General features: G+C 56.2%; 3 non-coding genes across 3 annotated transcripts; all 3 read right to left on the bottom strand.

The window, feature by feature from the left end:
• Positions 1–3,671: 3,671 nt before the first annotated feature.
• On the bottom strand, positions 3,672–3,743 carry TRNAA-UGC. Its single transcript has one exon. It is a non-coding gene; the product is annotated as a tRNA-Ala (tRNA).
• Positions 3,744–5,333: 1,590 nt separating this feature from the next.
• TRNAE-UUC lies at positions 5,334–5,405 on the bottom strand. Its single transcript has one exon. It is a non-coding gene; the product is annotated as a tRNA-Glu (tRNA).
• A 1,428-nt stretch (positions 5,406–6,833) lies between these two features.
• On the bottom strand, positions 6,834–6,908 carry TRNAT-UGU. The gene has a single exon. It is a non-coding gene; the product is annotated as a tRNA-Thr (tRNA).
• Between the last annotated feature and the right edge of the window lie 7,617 nt (positions 6,909–14,525).

Below are 14,525 nucleotides of genomic sequence, written 5' to 3' on the forward strand. Positions count from 1 at the left end.
ACAAACTGGTTTAGTCTGAAGGGGATTTTCTGACAGAAATGGTTTCAATGAAATTTCCCCACCATCTCAATTCCTGGGCTCTATCCCTTTCTCTGGGTTTTTTTTTGTCCATTAGAACAGGAGTCAGGACTGTTGGCTTCTCTTTCTGGCTCTGCCACCACCTTGCTGTGTAGGCCCTTGGGAAGGTCATGTCCCTTCTTTGTACTTCAGGCTTCTCCCCATCTGTCCAATGAGAACAGGGACAGTTCTCGAACTCTGGGCAGTCATTTTCAGCCGGGCCCCGGCAGGGATAACTTAAAATTTATATAGATATATATATGTATATATAAAAAAGACTTTCATTCCTTAGGAACCGGTTCCCTATAAAAAGTTCTGATTTAAGGGATGTGCCACAGATGTATTTTTTGTACCAATAGCGTTACCATGAGTCCGTATTTTCCCAGGAGGAATTTTTAAATTTTTAAACTTTAAAAGTTCCTCCCAGACAGTGATTTAAGAACCAAAAAGCCTGACATGTCCAGGAAAATATGGGTGTATGTTAACCCTACCTAAAGTTCTTTTTTAAAAAGATGGGCCTGAACTAGAAACGAGCTCCGTTTTACATGTGTGGGTCCCTGCCACTCCCTGGGGGTGTGCTAGAGTGACCAGATGTCCTGATTTTATAGGGACAGTCCCAATTTTTGGGACTTTTTCTTATATAGGATCCTATTACCCCCCACCCCCGTCCCGATTTTTCACACTTGCTGTCTGGTCACCCTATGGTGTGCACATGTGTGGGTTCCAGCTGCTCCCTGCCCCCCTCATTGAAGCAGGTGTGCAGGGTTACTGCCCTGGGAACTGCAGGGCATCAGTGGACATGGGGCTGGCTGGAGGCAGGGCAGGAGCTGACTGGAGGTAGGGTCTGGCTGCAGGCAGGGCAAGGGGTTCAGGGCTGGCTGGAGATGGGGTGTGTGGGACTGGCTGGCTTCAGGCAGAGGGGTGCAGCAGGGGTTGGCTGGAGACAGGGCAGGAGGTGTGGGGCTGGCTGCAGACAGGGCAGGAGATGCAGGGCTGGCTGGAGATGGGCTGGCTGTGGGCAGGAGGTGTGGGGCTGGCTGGAGGCTGGGGCTGGTGCAGGCAGGGCAGGGGGTGCAGGGCTGGCTGGTGTGGGGCTGGCTGCAGGCAGGAGGTGTGGGGCTGGCTGGAGATGGGCTGGCTGCAGGCAGGGGGTGTGGGGCTGGCTGGAGGCAGGGACTGGTGCAGGCAGGGCAGGGGGTGAGGGGCTGGAGGCAGGGCAGGGGGTGCAGGGCTGGCTGGAGATGGGCTGGCTGGGGGCAGGAGGTGTGGGGCTGGCTGGGGGCAGGGGCTGGTGCGGGCAGGGGGTGAGGGGCTGGAGGTAGGGCAGGGGGTGCAGGGCTGGCTGGAGATGGGCTGGCTGGGGGCAGGAGGTGTGGGGCTGGCTGGGGGCAGGGGCTGGTGCAGGCCGGGCCGGGGGTGCAGGGCTGGCTGGAGATGGGCTGGCTGTGGGCAGGAGGTGTGGGGCTGGCTGTGGGCAGGAAGTGTGGGGCTGGCTGGAGATGGGCTGGCTGCAGGCAGGGACTGGTGCGGGCAGGGCAGGGGGTGAGGGGCTGGAGGCAGGGCAGGGGGTGCAGGGCTGGCTGGAGATGGGCTGGCTGGGGGCAGGAGGTGTGGGGCTGGCTGGGGGCAGGGGCTGGTGCAGGCAGGGCAGGGGGTGAGGGGCTGGAGGCAGGGGAGGGGGTGCAGGGCTGGCTGGAGATGGGCGGGCTGGCTGGGGGCAGGAGGTGTGGGGCTGGCTGGGGGCAGGAGGTGTGGGGCTGGCTGGAGATGGGCTGGCTGCAGGCAGGGGGTGTGGGGCTGGCTGGAGGCAGGGACTGGTGCAGGCAGGGCAGGGGGTGCGGGTACAGGGGGTACAGCCCACCCTGTACGGTAAGTGCCCCCTCCCCCCTCAGCACCGGGGTAGCAGCAGTAGCCCAGGGCTTGGGGGCTATTTAAATGGCCTGGGGCTCCCCTGCTTCCACTGCCCCGGCCCTGTAAATAGCTGAGGGAGCCCTGGGGAAGCTGCGGGGCTTTGGGGGCTATTTAAAGGGCTGGGGTGGTAGAAGCAATGGGAACCCTGGACTTTTTAAATAGCCCCCAGCACCCAAAACCGCCCTACCCCAGCCCCTGCTGGGAGCCCCAGGCCCTTTAAATTGCCCCCTGAGGAAGCCGGGCCACCCTGGTACAGCACACCAGCTCTTGCCAGTATGCAGTACCAGGGCTTGGGCACAGGGCCCTCTTAGGGGTGGGGCCCGATTCAGGGGAATCAGGAGAATCGGCCTAAAGCTGGGGTGGGGGTGGGGGTGGGGGTGGGGGTGGGGCAGGACTTGGTCCCATTCTGGACACCACCAAAAATTATACAGACCTGCCGCCCCCGTCCAGCCCAACCTTCTGCTGACGCACCTCAGCCCACACCCGTGCAGGGTTTGAAGCTTCCATTGCTTAAATTCCAGGACACGGAGGGATTTCAGCTCCCCTTTGCCCACAGGGAGCTTTCACCCCACTCCCAGCCAGGTTCCTGTCCATGGGATCACTGCAGGGGGGCTGGGTCCCGCTGGGTCTTTTCTCTCTCTGTGACAGGCCAGGGTGCAATAACTGGGGCATCTGAGCACCCAGGACCTTCTGTGGGGCTGCCATTCCCCTTCCCCTTCTGTGGTCTCATCAGTCATTGACTCCAGCCTTTTTTCTATCCATCGTCAGTGTTGGTGAAAACCAGTGTCAATGAAGCTTTTCTGTAGTAGGCCTGAAACTTTAATCGACCTAACAGGAACAAGGGATGTACATCTTCCTATGTCAGCTAATTGCTTATGAGCTTGTTTGGATAGCTTATCAGCCATTTTGGCTCCTCAAGTGTATGCAGCTGTTTTTCCATGTATGCATCCAAAGTATCTAGTACAAAGGGTCAACGGATGTATCTTGTGTCCCCGTCAGAATGACAAATGTATCCTCAACAGCTGTATCTTGTTTCCCCCACAAAATGATATATGTATCCTGCGTCCCCAATTGTCCCCTAACAGATACATGTACAGGTTCTACAGGTCAACCAAATGACGTAGACGAACGTAGGCTAAGTTGTTTGTTACTGATTATAAAACGGCCCGTTCGGGCTTGTGGGGTGTGTCTCTTTCTCTGGCACTAGCCGAGAGGAGAACACCCACTCAGCTGACCGATCAATAAAGGGTGTGGTACTCGTCTTCCTGTCTCCATGCCTCCTTGGGGTAATTAGGTAAGCTCCGGGGGGGAACGAGCCCTTTTGGCTAACAGTCAGAACCATCCCAAGCCAGCTGCACTCGCCTCAAAAAGACAGTGTCCCCTGCTGGGTGTACATCACTGACCTCCCTCCTCTCTGAGCACTGACTGCCCCTCTGTTTCCTTGCCTCTCAGTCTGTGCAGATGGGACCTTTCCCTCCAGTGCTGGAGGATTCACCCTTCTCATCTACCCTTGTCCCAAGCAGCACAGCGGGTGGGAATCTTACATGTACCAAGGTGACTTAGGAGCAGAACCCCCACCACCCCAGACCTTTCATGCAATTGGCACTTGCCCCTCACTGAGCAGGATTGAAACTGGTGCAGGGAGACTGCTGGGCCACATCCCCTCTGGGCGTGAGCAAAGCAGCAGGGTGAAAAAATCAACCTGGAGATGGTGGGGATTGAACCCAGGACCTCATACATGCAAAGCATGTGCTCTACCATTGAGCTACATCCCCAGATAATCTTTGTTTGCTATGGGTTACACCAGGGGTAGGCAACCTATGGCACGCGTGCCGAAGGTGGCACACGAGCTGATTTTCAGTGGCACTCACACTGCCCAGGTCCTGGCCACCAGTCTTGGGGGCTCTGCATTTTAATTTAATTTTAAATGAAGCTTCTTAAACATTTTAAAAAACCTTATTTACTTTACATACAACAATAGTTGGTTATATATTATAGACTTATAGAAAGAGACCTTCTAAAAACATTAAAATGTATTACTGGCATGCGGAACCTTGAATTGGAGTGAATAAATGAAGACTCGGCACAGCACTTCTGAAAGGTTACTGACCCCTGGGTTACACTCAGAGCCCTCTTGTTTCCAGAGCATCCAGTGGCCTAAGAGCAGCATGGGGGACACATTCCCTACTCTGAGGGCCAAACCTGCTGTCCTGGAGATTGCTGGTTCTTAGGGTCACTTTGCAGCAGGGCCAGATTTGATGTGTGGGGCAGAGAGAGTGGGTGCCCTGGACTCAGGGTGCAGAGATACAATCAGGCCTCTCCCCTGCATTGGGTGAGGGTGCTGCCACCCCCTACTGGAAGGTAATGGGAGGGGAGGGCGCTGTGAGTCACTCAACACCTGACCCCGGTGGCAGAAGTGCTGTGGGGAGCTCCAGGTGTGTCTAGGATCTGCTTTTTCCACCTGCCTGTGAAGTCCAGCTTTCCCCAGCACATTCACTGCGGTGCAATTGGGTCACTGTTTCCATGGCTGAACAGCAAAGAATCACTCCCAGTTTCCCTTCTATCAGCAGCAGGATTAGCCTGTGTCAGTGATTAATGAGGTGGATCTAGTTGTAGATTGTTATTCATTCCCCACCTTGACAATTCACACCGTCCCTTTCCCATGCAGATTCCCAGCAGCTCAGTGATCCTGGTAGCAGGGGTTGGGGCCTGAGATTTTCAGGGTCCTTTTTCCCCTCCACCTGCAGTGAACTCAGCTTTTCCCCCATCCCAGACAATCCATGAAAGATTGGGGCATAAAGAAAGAGGGGAGGGAACATCTCACGGCCAGGGCTGGATGTGCCCAGGGCCCCCTGCTTGTCCATTGTTTCCCTTGAATTTGGCCCCCTGCTTTGCACAAGGGACAGAGAAAGATCTCACTGTTCCTGTGTCTGTGCAAAGAAAATTGTGCTTCCCTAGGAAAGAGAGGCGGGAAATGGCCCCATGGAGGGCCAATTTCCTCGGAAGTAAGAGCAAAGGACTCAGGCTGAGAACTGATTTAACCCCACTCATCTGGGATTTAACAAATTCTCTTCCATGGAGCAGGGCCAGTTCCAGTGTTTTTGCCACCCCAAGTGGAAAAAAAAATAAAAAAGCTGCAGCTCTACCTCTGCCGCTTTTGGCCTCAAGTCCTTCGCTCTGAGAGGGACGAATTGCTGCTGAAGCCTCCCCTTTCCATTGACTGCCCCAGGGACCTGCTTGCTGCACTGGTGCCTGGAACCAGCCCTGCCATGGAGACACTGGGAAGAAAGGGGAATCAGGAAAATACCATGGATTTGTTTATGTTGTAAGTGAAAAACTGAAGCAGTTTTGGTTTAAAGTCACTTTTCCCTGACTGGGAATTGAACCCAGGCCGTGGCAGTGAAAATGCCAAATCCTAACCACTAGACCACCAGGGAGGTGATAATGTTGTTTTTCTTCTCATTTATGTTACACTTTCTTAGGCTACTTTCTATCCACTTTCTGAAGTTGCTCATTGTCCATTCCCTGAGGGGCTAAGAGCAGAAAGCGCAGGAATCCCTGTACTCAGGGTCACAACCTCAGCCCAACCCAAGACACTGAAACAAACACAAATGATGCTTCAGCTTCCTCCAGCAGGATCACAGAGACACACAAAGAAAACCCAGCAGGAACAATCCTCCTCTGCCTTCATTTACCCCATCGCAACCCTCTCAGCAGCCAACTCTTGCGGGAAGGACACTGAGCTGATAGGAGCTCTGGCATAGAGACCAAGGGAGGGGTGTTGCACCCTCTCAGTGGGAGCTGATCACATTCTGACTCTGAAGGAGGAGGGAAAGGCCATGGCCACATGATGGAGCCAGTATGTACCACAACATGGTTCTTCTGTGTGGGATGACTCTGAACACTGACTGATCTCCACTCCCTTGGATTTGAAGCGATGTTTACTTTTGCACTTGGGAACCTATAAGGCTGAAGCAATGTTATGGATGGTGACACTATGATTAAAGGGTTATTTAATATTGTAGAAATTCTTAAAAACACTTAGCTTAAACTGGAACTGCCTGTTATTAAAGGCTGGTTTCCCCACCTCAGTTCCATAAGCTCTGCTAGAAACACCCTGGCTTCTCTCCTGCCTCGGTGGGAACTGCAGGGAATCGTCCCCTGCTGCCCTTGGCTCCAGGCTGGTTTTTCTGGGGAGGGGACGTGGAATTGATTTGTTTGCTGTTGAGAAGGGAGCCGGGCCAGTTCTCAGGGAACGAGAACTCCCAGCATCTTCCCAGCCCAACCCAGGCTGCTGCCCTGTCCCAGCCTCTGTTCCCCTGGGGGACCTGCATGTTTGACTCTAGAGCAGGCCGGGAGCAGCAGCTGAGGCAGAGGCCAGCCTGGGCCGGGCAGATAAGAAGGAGTTTAGCAAGCAAAAAAGGTAAAATGGCAGTGGAGTATCACCTTGGACTCGACGGCATTTCTCCATTGGTCTGTCTGCTTTGGGGCAGGGACAATAACACGTCCTGCTGCATTCGTTATTTCAAAGGGCGGTTTAGGATTTTCAGTCTCACACACGGTGCACAAAGCAGGACTCAACCTTTGGCGTAAACTAAACGAGATGCCCACAGATTCTGGCAGCCACAATGAGCATTTGGGTGAGAGCTCAGACCTGCCCCTGTCCCATAGGGAGGGTGTCATCTGTGTGGGGACTGGACCACTGACCTACCTGCTCCTAACTGCCAAACGTTCAGTAACTCTGTTATCAGTGCCTGTGAGTGTTATTTAAACCATAAGAAAAACCACACTGGGCTAGACCAAAGGCCCATCTAGCTCTGAATCTTGTCTTCTGACAGTAGCCAATCGCAGGTGCCCCAACAACCAGGCACCACTGGGAGTTGAACCCAGGATCTCCTGTTTACAAAACAGATGCTTTAAGCCAGCTAAGCCATGGTGCCTGTGGGTAGCTATAACACACTGTCTGCCCACACCTGACTCCCTGCCATCACCACTGGGGCCTGACAAGTGTTGCTTGTGTTTGGATTGTGTAAAGCAGAGGAGCAGGTGAAGTTTTACTCCTAAGGTGGGTGTGTGATTCTTTGCACAGGTCTATGCTGCAAAATTAGGTCGGTTTAACTACATTACTCAGGGTTGTAAAAAAATTTACCCCCCCCCCCCCGCAATGCAATTCTATCAACCTAACCCATGTGCAGATAGCGCTGTGTCAACAGGAGGGCTTCTTCCATCAACAGAGCTTGGGGAGGGACTTGGTTAGTGAAGACCCAGAGAACAGGTGGCCCATGACTCTTGCATGTGGGGATGCTGGGCATGAGCGCTGGAAGCTCCCTAGAAGTTAGTCCACTTCTTGCTCGCTCCTCTCCTCCCTCCTCCTTACCTGCTGCTCGTGCCTCTACACCCTCTGCCCCAAGGTCTGCCCACCACCCCCACCTCTCTGCCCCTCCTGTGACACCCATCCTATCCACCACCCACACCTCTCTGTCCCTCCTGTGACACCCATCCTATCCACCACCCACACCTCTCTGCCCCTCCCCTGAGACCCGCCCTGCCCACCACCCACACCTCTCTGCCCCTCCTGTGACACCCATCCTATCCACCACCCACACCTCTCTGCCCCTCCTGTGACACCCATCCTATCCACCACCCACACCTCTCTGCCCCTCCTGTGACACCCGCCCTGCCCACCACCCACACCTCTCTGCCCCTCCCCTGAGACCCGCCCTGCCCACCACCCACACCTCTCTGCCCCTCCCCTGAGACCTGCCCTGCCCACCACCCACACCTCTCTGCCCCATCCATGACACCCATCCTGCCTGCCACCCACACCTCTCTGTCCCCTCCCCTGCCCAGCCCAGCCCACCCCACCCCACCGCTTGCACCTCTCTGCTCCCCCCCTGAGACCCGCTGTGCCCACCTCTTTCTTCATGCTGCTGTTGTTATTCCATGAATCATCAGGGATGGAATAAAAAGTTGAGTTTACTCCAGGGTGAGGAAAGAAAAGAGCCACCAACCCCCTGGCAAAGCTCAGTGCCCCAGAGAAAACCTGCCCCCTGCTATCGCAATCACTGATGCGCTGGGGATATGGCGGGAAAGGGACTGTCTGAATTAAGGCAGCCCCAGAGGATGGGGGGAGCTGGGGGGGAGCACTGGGGGCTGGCAGGGAAGTGACTCTGCACAAGCGGCCCCTCCTCAGCCCATCTCTGCCCCCCTGTGTCTGTGGCTCCCAGCGCTGCTGGCCCCACCGACAACTCCCCTTTCCCCCCCCGGCTCTGGCTCCCCTCAGGAGCGGCCGATCCAGCTCCAGGAGCACACGGGCCCCCTGGGAACAGGACAGGGGTCAAGTGTCCCAGCCAGAGGGGGAAGGGAGCAGCCCAGGAGTTCTCAGACGGGGGGTTACAGCCCCTCGTGGGGGGGGGTGAGGTTATTATGTGGGGGTCACAAACCGCCCAGCTCTGCAGGCAGCAGCAGTGAGGGTGGCAATGGAGCAAAGTCTGCTGTGAAAAGTGATATTGACAAATGTCTTCACACCCCCAGTGTTCAACAGTAACTATTTGAAAACCCTTTTCTGCTTATAACAATAATTCAATCGACGTGTGTTCTAGGCTGAATTTAAAAGTAGGGAGAAAAGTTAAACTCATTTTAAAGAATTAGGTTATAAATTAAGCATTTCAAATAACATTAAATATGAAAAAATGTGTTTTGAATTGATGGTGGGGAGGGGGTCTCACTCGGCACCTTGCTTTGTGCAAGGGGTCACCAGTTCCAAAAGTTTGAGCCCCACTGGGTTACACAGGGAAAGAGCAAAGAGAGACCCTGAAACAGGCCTGCAGGGGAAACCCCTGGGGAGAGGGGTTCCCAGCTCACACATCTTCCCCGCGCCAGTTCCTGCCCCATCCCTGGGCTCTAGCTCCAGTGCCGAGGCCATCACAGATCCCCTCTCTGCCCAGGGGCTTGCACAGATAGTTCCTTCTGCCAGGCCTCTGCCTCACTGAATAATTGTATAAATTCACTGGTGCTCCTCCCCTCCCCCCTGCTTCTTCCTGTGACCCTTCTGCCAGTTGGAGGTGGCAGCAACATGGGCCAGGTTCAATATCTTGGGGATCCTTTTTAACAACACAACACAGAACCCGCTCGAGCCCCCACCCAGTAACCTGTGACAATCCCACACCACCCCTGGGTGTCTCTAGGGGCAATACTTCCCCTGGCCAGCACCGAGTCTGAGGCCGTGTCTACACTACCAATGCCAACAAGGGGTTCCACTCAACAACGATTCACAGCAGTGCGGCCCGACACACGGTCATTTTCATCCTCTGAGTCAGGAAACCCACAAAAGCCTCTTCTTTTGTACTGGGGAAGGCAAAAATAAGGTGACACTAAATTATTCTGATTGCTAAAAGCAGGTTTAGGGGGTTGTGTATTTTTGAAAAACAAAATCAGTACTGATCCTTCTAACTAGCAGCATGAGATAAAGAAAAGAACCTGGACAAACCTTGTCAGTAACGGCTAATGTCCTAACTGGGAAATCAGCAGCGGTTTGTAGCTGGGGGAGCGAACAGTCTGAATGTGTGTGACCCGACCCCAGCCCCCAGCCCCACATAGCAGCAGGACTTGGCACTCTCTGTGCATTGGTGTGGTGGTGAGTGGTTCACCAAGCGGTGACAATCCAAGGAGGTTCCCTGAGTCGGTTTCACTCCTGAGGAGATTCTGCACCAAAAAATAAAAATTCTGTGCACAATATTTTCAAATTCTGCAAATTTTATTTGCCAATAAATAAATGTGGAGGCTCCAGCATGGTAGAGGGGAGCAGAGGCTCCTGAAAGCACAGAGGTGGGAGATCACCTTGCAGCCCCCTCTCTTCTCCAGGGAAACAGACTTGGTGGTGAGGCTGCACCTCTCTGCCGCCTACTCCAGGAGCCCCAAAAAGACTCCCCAGAACTGCTCATGAGGGGTGCATGACCACTCCTGTGGCTTCCCTATCAGAAAGTCAGATCAGCTGGCCTTGGGTGATTTGAAAGGCCCTGGGGGCTCCTGCCACTACTACCGGCAGCACTGTGGGGCTAAAGCGGATTCCTGCCCACCCTCGCTCTGCACGGCGCACCACTCCCAGAAGCACCTGGCACATCCCTGTGGGGTGTGTCTCTCACACGCTGCCCCTGCCCCAAGCACCAACTCTGCCATTGGAACTGCAGCAATGGGAGCTGCAGAGGTGGTGCCTGTGGGCAGTGGCCCCAGGAGATCCCCCCCGGCCTCCTCCATGTAGAAGTTGCTGCCAGATGTGGGTGCGGGTCACTTTCAGGAGCTGCCCAAGATAAGTGCCACACCCCAACACTCTGCCCCAGCCCAGATCCTGCACCCTGCACGCACCCAAACTCCCTCCCAGAGCCTGCCACTGCCTCCCCTGCCCATCCCAGAACCTGCCCCTCATGTCCCCAAACTCCCTCCCAGAGCCTTAGGCAGAGGTGGGGTGGGAGAGGGAGGGGGAGAACTTGGACCCGTTCTGGGCATGACCAAAAGTTATATAAACCTGGCAGCCCTGAGCTGGAGCCCTAGTCACTGCCCATCTCTCGCCCTCCAGGAGGGGACTCTGTGGGGCAGGGCTCTGCTGGGGCTTTATTCCTTCCTTTAATCACCGTGGAAGGGTGAACAGGGAGAGAATTTGTTCTTCTTTTCTCTGCAGAACACGCAGGGAACTGGGTTATTGCCAGGAATAAAACCTGAGCTAGCAGAGGATGGTTTCGATCCATCGACCTCTGGGTTATGGGCCCAGCACGCTCCCGCTGCGCCCCTCTGCTGTGGGGGAGGGGGCTTCCTGCAGGATGTAGTCACAGTGCAGCTCCCGAGCTGTGCCCTGGCAAGCTGTGCCCAGGGGATTTAGACGCTTTAGCGGCAGGTGATTGACACGTGCTGGGTCCCATCCCCAGCGCCCCTGTGTGCGGCAGCGGGGCCATGGCCCGGGCCAGGAGCGCAGCCCATAGGCTGCTCCAGCCCTGCAGCCCGCGGGCCGGGGACACGCGTGGGGCAGACACGCTCCTGCCGGGAGGGGCCGGGGGCTGTTCGGGCCGGTTATTACGGGGGGGGTCACGAGCCCCCCCGGCTCTGCCGCTCCCCGGGAACAGGCGGCGGTGGGGGGGGGGGTATGAGAGGCACCGGCTGGGGGAGGGGGCGGGGCCGGGGGGAAGGAGGAGCGGTGCGGGAGGGTCAGGCTGGCCCCGGGGACCTCCCTTCCCTGGGCTGGGGAGGGCGGAAGCGCCCCCGGGGCAGGCTGGGAGATGTAGTTCCTCACACTCCCTGTACAGGAAGTGACCTAGAGGAGGGAGGCGGAGCCGGACTGCGAACGCGCGCGGGGCCGTTGGCGCCTCTCCCGGAGCCAGAGAAGAGTTTTGTGTCTCCTGGCTCTGGGCATGCGCAGATCGGGGGCGGGGCGGAGTGTGATCAGCTGCTGGGTGAGCGCCGCGCGCTGCTCCATTGTGAGCTGGGAGCCCGGGCGGGGCAGCGGGGGGGGGGGGGTCTGTTCCGGGGGCCCCTGAACCCCCCCCACGGGGGGCTGGGAAAGGGGCGGGGGGGGAAGTGTCGGTGCAGCCCGGACATGGCCGGGGGGGGGGAGCCGGTGACCCCCGAGGAGCGGGGAGAGAAAGGGGGGGGCTGAGATCCCCTCGGATTTACCGCTGCCCCCCCCGTGGGGACCCCCCGCCCCCCCCGCCCCGCCCCCTTTCTCCCTAGAGAGCCACGAGCAGCCCCCAGGGTGACCCCCCCTCCCCCCACCCCTGAGAAGTTCCCTGCCCCCCCCCCCGATTGTGCCCCATTTTCTCTCCCCTTCGCCAGTGTCCAGCTCTCCCTGGGGCTGGTGGGGGCTCTGGGGGTGTCTGGGGCCCCTGGCCAGGGACTCTGGGGACTGGGGGCCAGGGAAGATCTGGCAGGACCCTGGCTGGGGCTGTGGGGGTGTCTGGGGCCCCGGCTGTGGGGTCTGGGCTCTGGGCACTGGGGGGTGTCTGGGGGCTGCTACTAACCCTGATCCTGCTCCCGGATCAGTTTGTGCCACAATCCTGGCTCCAAGCGCGGCCAGGCAGCCCCCAGCCAGGCCCACTCACCCTGATAACTTTCTATCCACTTACCAAACACTGTCAGGTGAAATCACAGATTTTTCTTTTCTCCCCTCTTGAAAACTGCAGGAACTTCTGGTCCCGCAGGGAATATTCATGCTGCCTTCCCCACCCCAGTCCTTACACTAGATCTTGGGGGTGCGGCAGGTGGGAAGGGGGCTAGAAATGCCACACAATGGTCTCTTCCACAGCGTTCTGGACTCCTTCTTCCTGAAATCTGGTTTCATTGAGGCCATTGTTAATCCAGAGTCACTGCATGGAAAGACAAGGAGTGACTCCAGATGGACAGTGGGGCAAATGAGATCAGCAGTTCTCCCTGTGAGGAGGGGCTCTCATTAGCTGCTCTCCCCAGAGAGCTAAAGGAGGGAAGCTGCTCAAATGCTCTGTCCCTCTCTGCCCGGGATATTGGGGTTCAGCTTCCTGGGTCAGACGCTGCAGCCTCCATTGTGATCTGGGAGACCAGGCTTAGCAGCTGCTGCTCCCCCAGCGGGGCTCTGTGCTGGGATGTGACCTTAATTAAAGCTTTTTCTCTGCCCGGCCCAGGTGATGACTTTCTCCAGCTGGTCCTAGCCCCTTGGGGCAGCCCTGGGCCCTGTTAATACAAATTCTACCACAGACTCCAGGTAACTGAAAGACCTCTGAGAAAGTGCTGGGGACTGGCAAGAAAGTGACTCTACACAAACAGCCTCTCCTCCCATTAGCAATTGTCAGGAGCAAATCCAGCCCTGGGAGAGCAAAGCCCCCAGGAATGGGACTGTCCCAGCCAGAGGGGCAGGCAGAGAGAACAGGGGAAGGAGAGACTGAAAGGGACAGTGGGAGAAATGAGTGGGGGGAGAGATTTCCAGCTCTCTAGTCCACCCAGACACATGTATTGCAGCATCCCTGGGAAGAACCATTTTCCAGTGATCAAGAAAAGGATCAGACAGGAAAAGCTGGTTCTTGGCTCCATATTCCCCCTGCTGGGGTGTGACTGCCGGGGGGTCAGTGTCCGAGGGAATCCCCCACAGTGACTCCTTTGGTTCTGCTCTTTTCTAGCCTTGTGTTCAGAGACTTTGTTATGGGATAGGGAGAGGGAGAAGGAAGGTTAAAAATCTCTCTGTGGGCTTAGCCCGGCAGGAGGGGCCAGCTCCACACTGTAATACAGAGATTGAGCATTTTCCCAGGATGGCAGAATCTAGGATGGCTGTGTGCAGGGAAAGGGCATGGGGGAATCGTCCTGTGACATTAACTAAAGCCTGTTCTGTAACCCCCACAACTGCCCTTCTCACCCTCCCAGGCTGCAGAATGACGTCCGTGTTTCACTCCATCTCATCCCATCCTGCCATGGGACAGGGGAGAGAAATGGCTGCAGAGGAGGCTGTTCAGGTAGGGATTCTCGGGGGGTTGCTGGTGGGTTCCTGCAGGAGGGAGAGGGACAGCAAATACACCGGAGATGGGAAGATTTGCACAGTCTGGTTTGGAGCCGGGCAGGAAATGCACAAGGTGGGGAAGGGAGGAGGACAGCTTGTGACATTCCTGCTGGGGGGAGTTTAATGAGTGGCCCAGATTCTAGGAACAGACCCATGAGATTAGGAGGTGGAAATACCCCAATTTGTGAAACAGAAAATAACCCTCCTACATGGGGCTAGGAAAACTGACCAGACTCCCAGTGGTGGAGCCTGACCTGACTGACCAGCTGCTGTGAGATATGAAGGGGGCACCCACCAGTGAGGTTTAGGGGAGATTCCCCTCCCTTCATATCCAGCTCCTCACAATGGGGAGGGTGTTGGGCTTCCTATGAGGGAGCTCTCCCTGGTCCCTGCTAGGGGCTCCCTCTCCTGTATCGGTTTGTGGCTAGTAGGTGTGTGATGGATCTGCTGGGAGAGAAAAGGGACTCTCTATTCGTCCCCTTAACCTGGTGTTTCCAGGATGCTCTGAGTGGGGTGGAGGTGGGACTCTGACTGTGATCCACCCAGAGCTTGCATTTGATTGACTTCTCTCCCCCACAAATAGTGGGGCTGTGAGTGGGGCAGCAGGTACTGAGTGTTGGACCCTTGCTCTTCCAGGGGCCAGTGACCTTCGAGGAGGTGGCTGTGTATTTCTCCAGGGAAGAGTGGGCTCTGCTGGACTCTGCTCAGAGAGCCCTCTACAGAGACGTCATGCAGGAGAACTATGAGAATGTGACCTCGCTGGGTAAGGATTCCTGTCCCCTCAGTTCTTGGAAGGGGAAATGAAGAGATACGGTTCATGCCAGCCCCACAATGCCACCTCTGCTCTGTCCTGTCTCTGCATCACCCCAATATGCCAGTGACCCACACACTGCCACAGACCCTCCCCTACTGCAGAACACAGGAACAGTATTGCACAGTGTCAAATATCTCCTATTTGCATAATTAAATTTCTTTGAGATGGGGTGACCACATCTGCATGCAGTGTTATGCTCCTACAAAGCACATGGGATCTTTATAGAGGAAGGTA

This window comes from Mauremys mutica, unplaced genomic scaffold, assembly GCF_020497125.1.
Source record: "Mauremys mutica isolate MM-2020 ecotype Southern unplaced genomic scaffold, ASM2049712v1 Super-Scaffold_100100, whole genome shotgun sequence".
Classification (NCBI taxonomy): Eukaryota; Metazoa; Chordata; order Testudines; family Geoemydidae; genus Mauremys; species Mauremys mutica.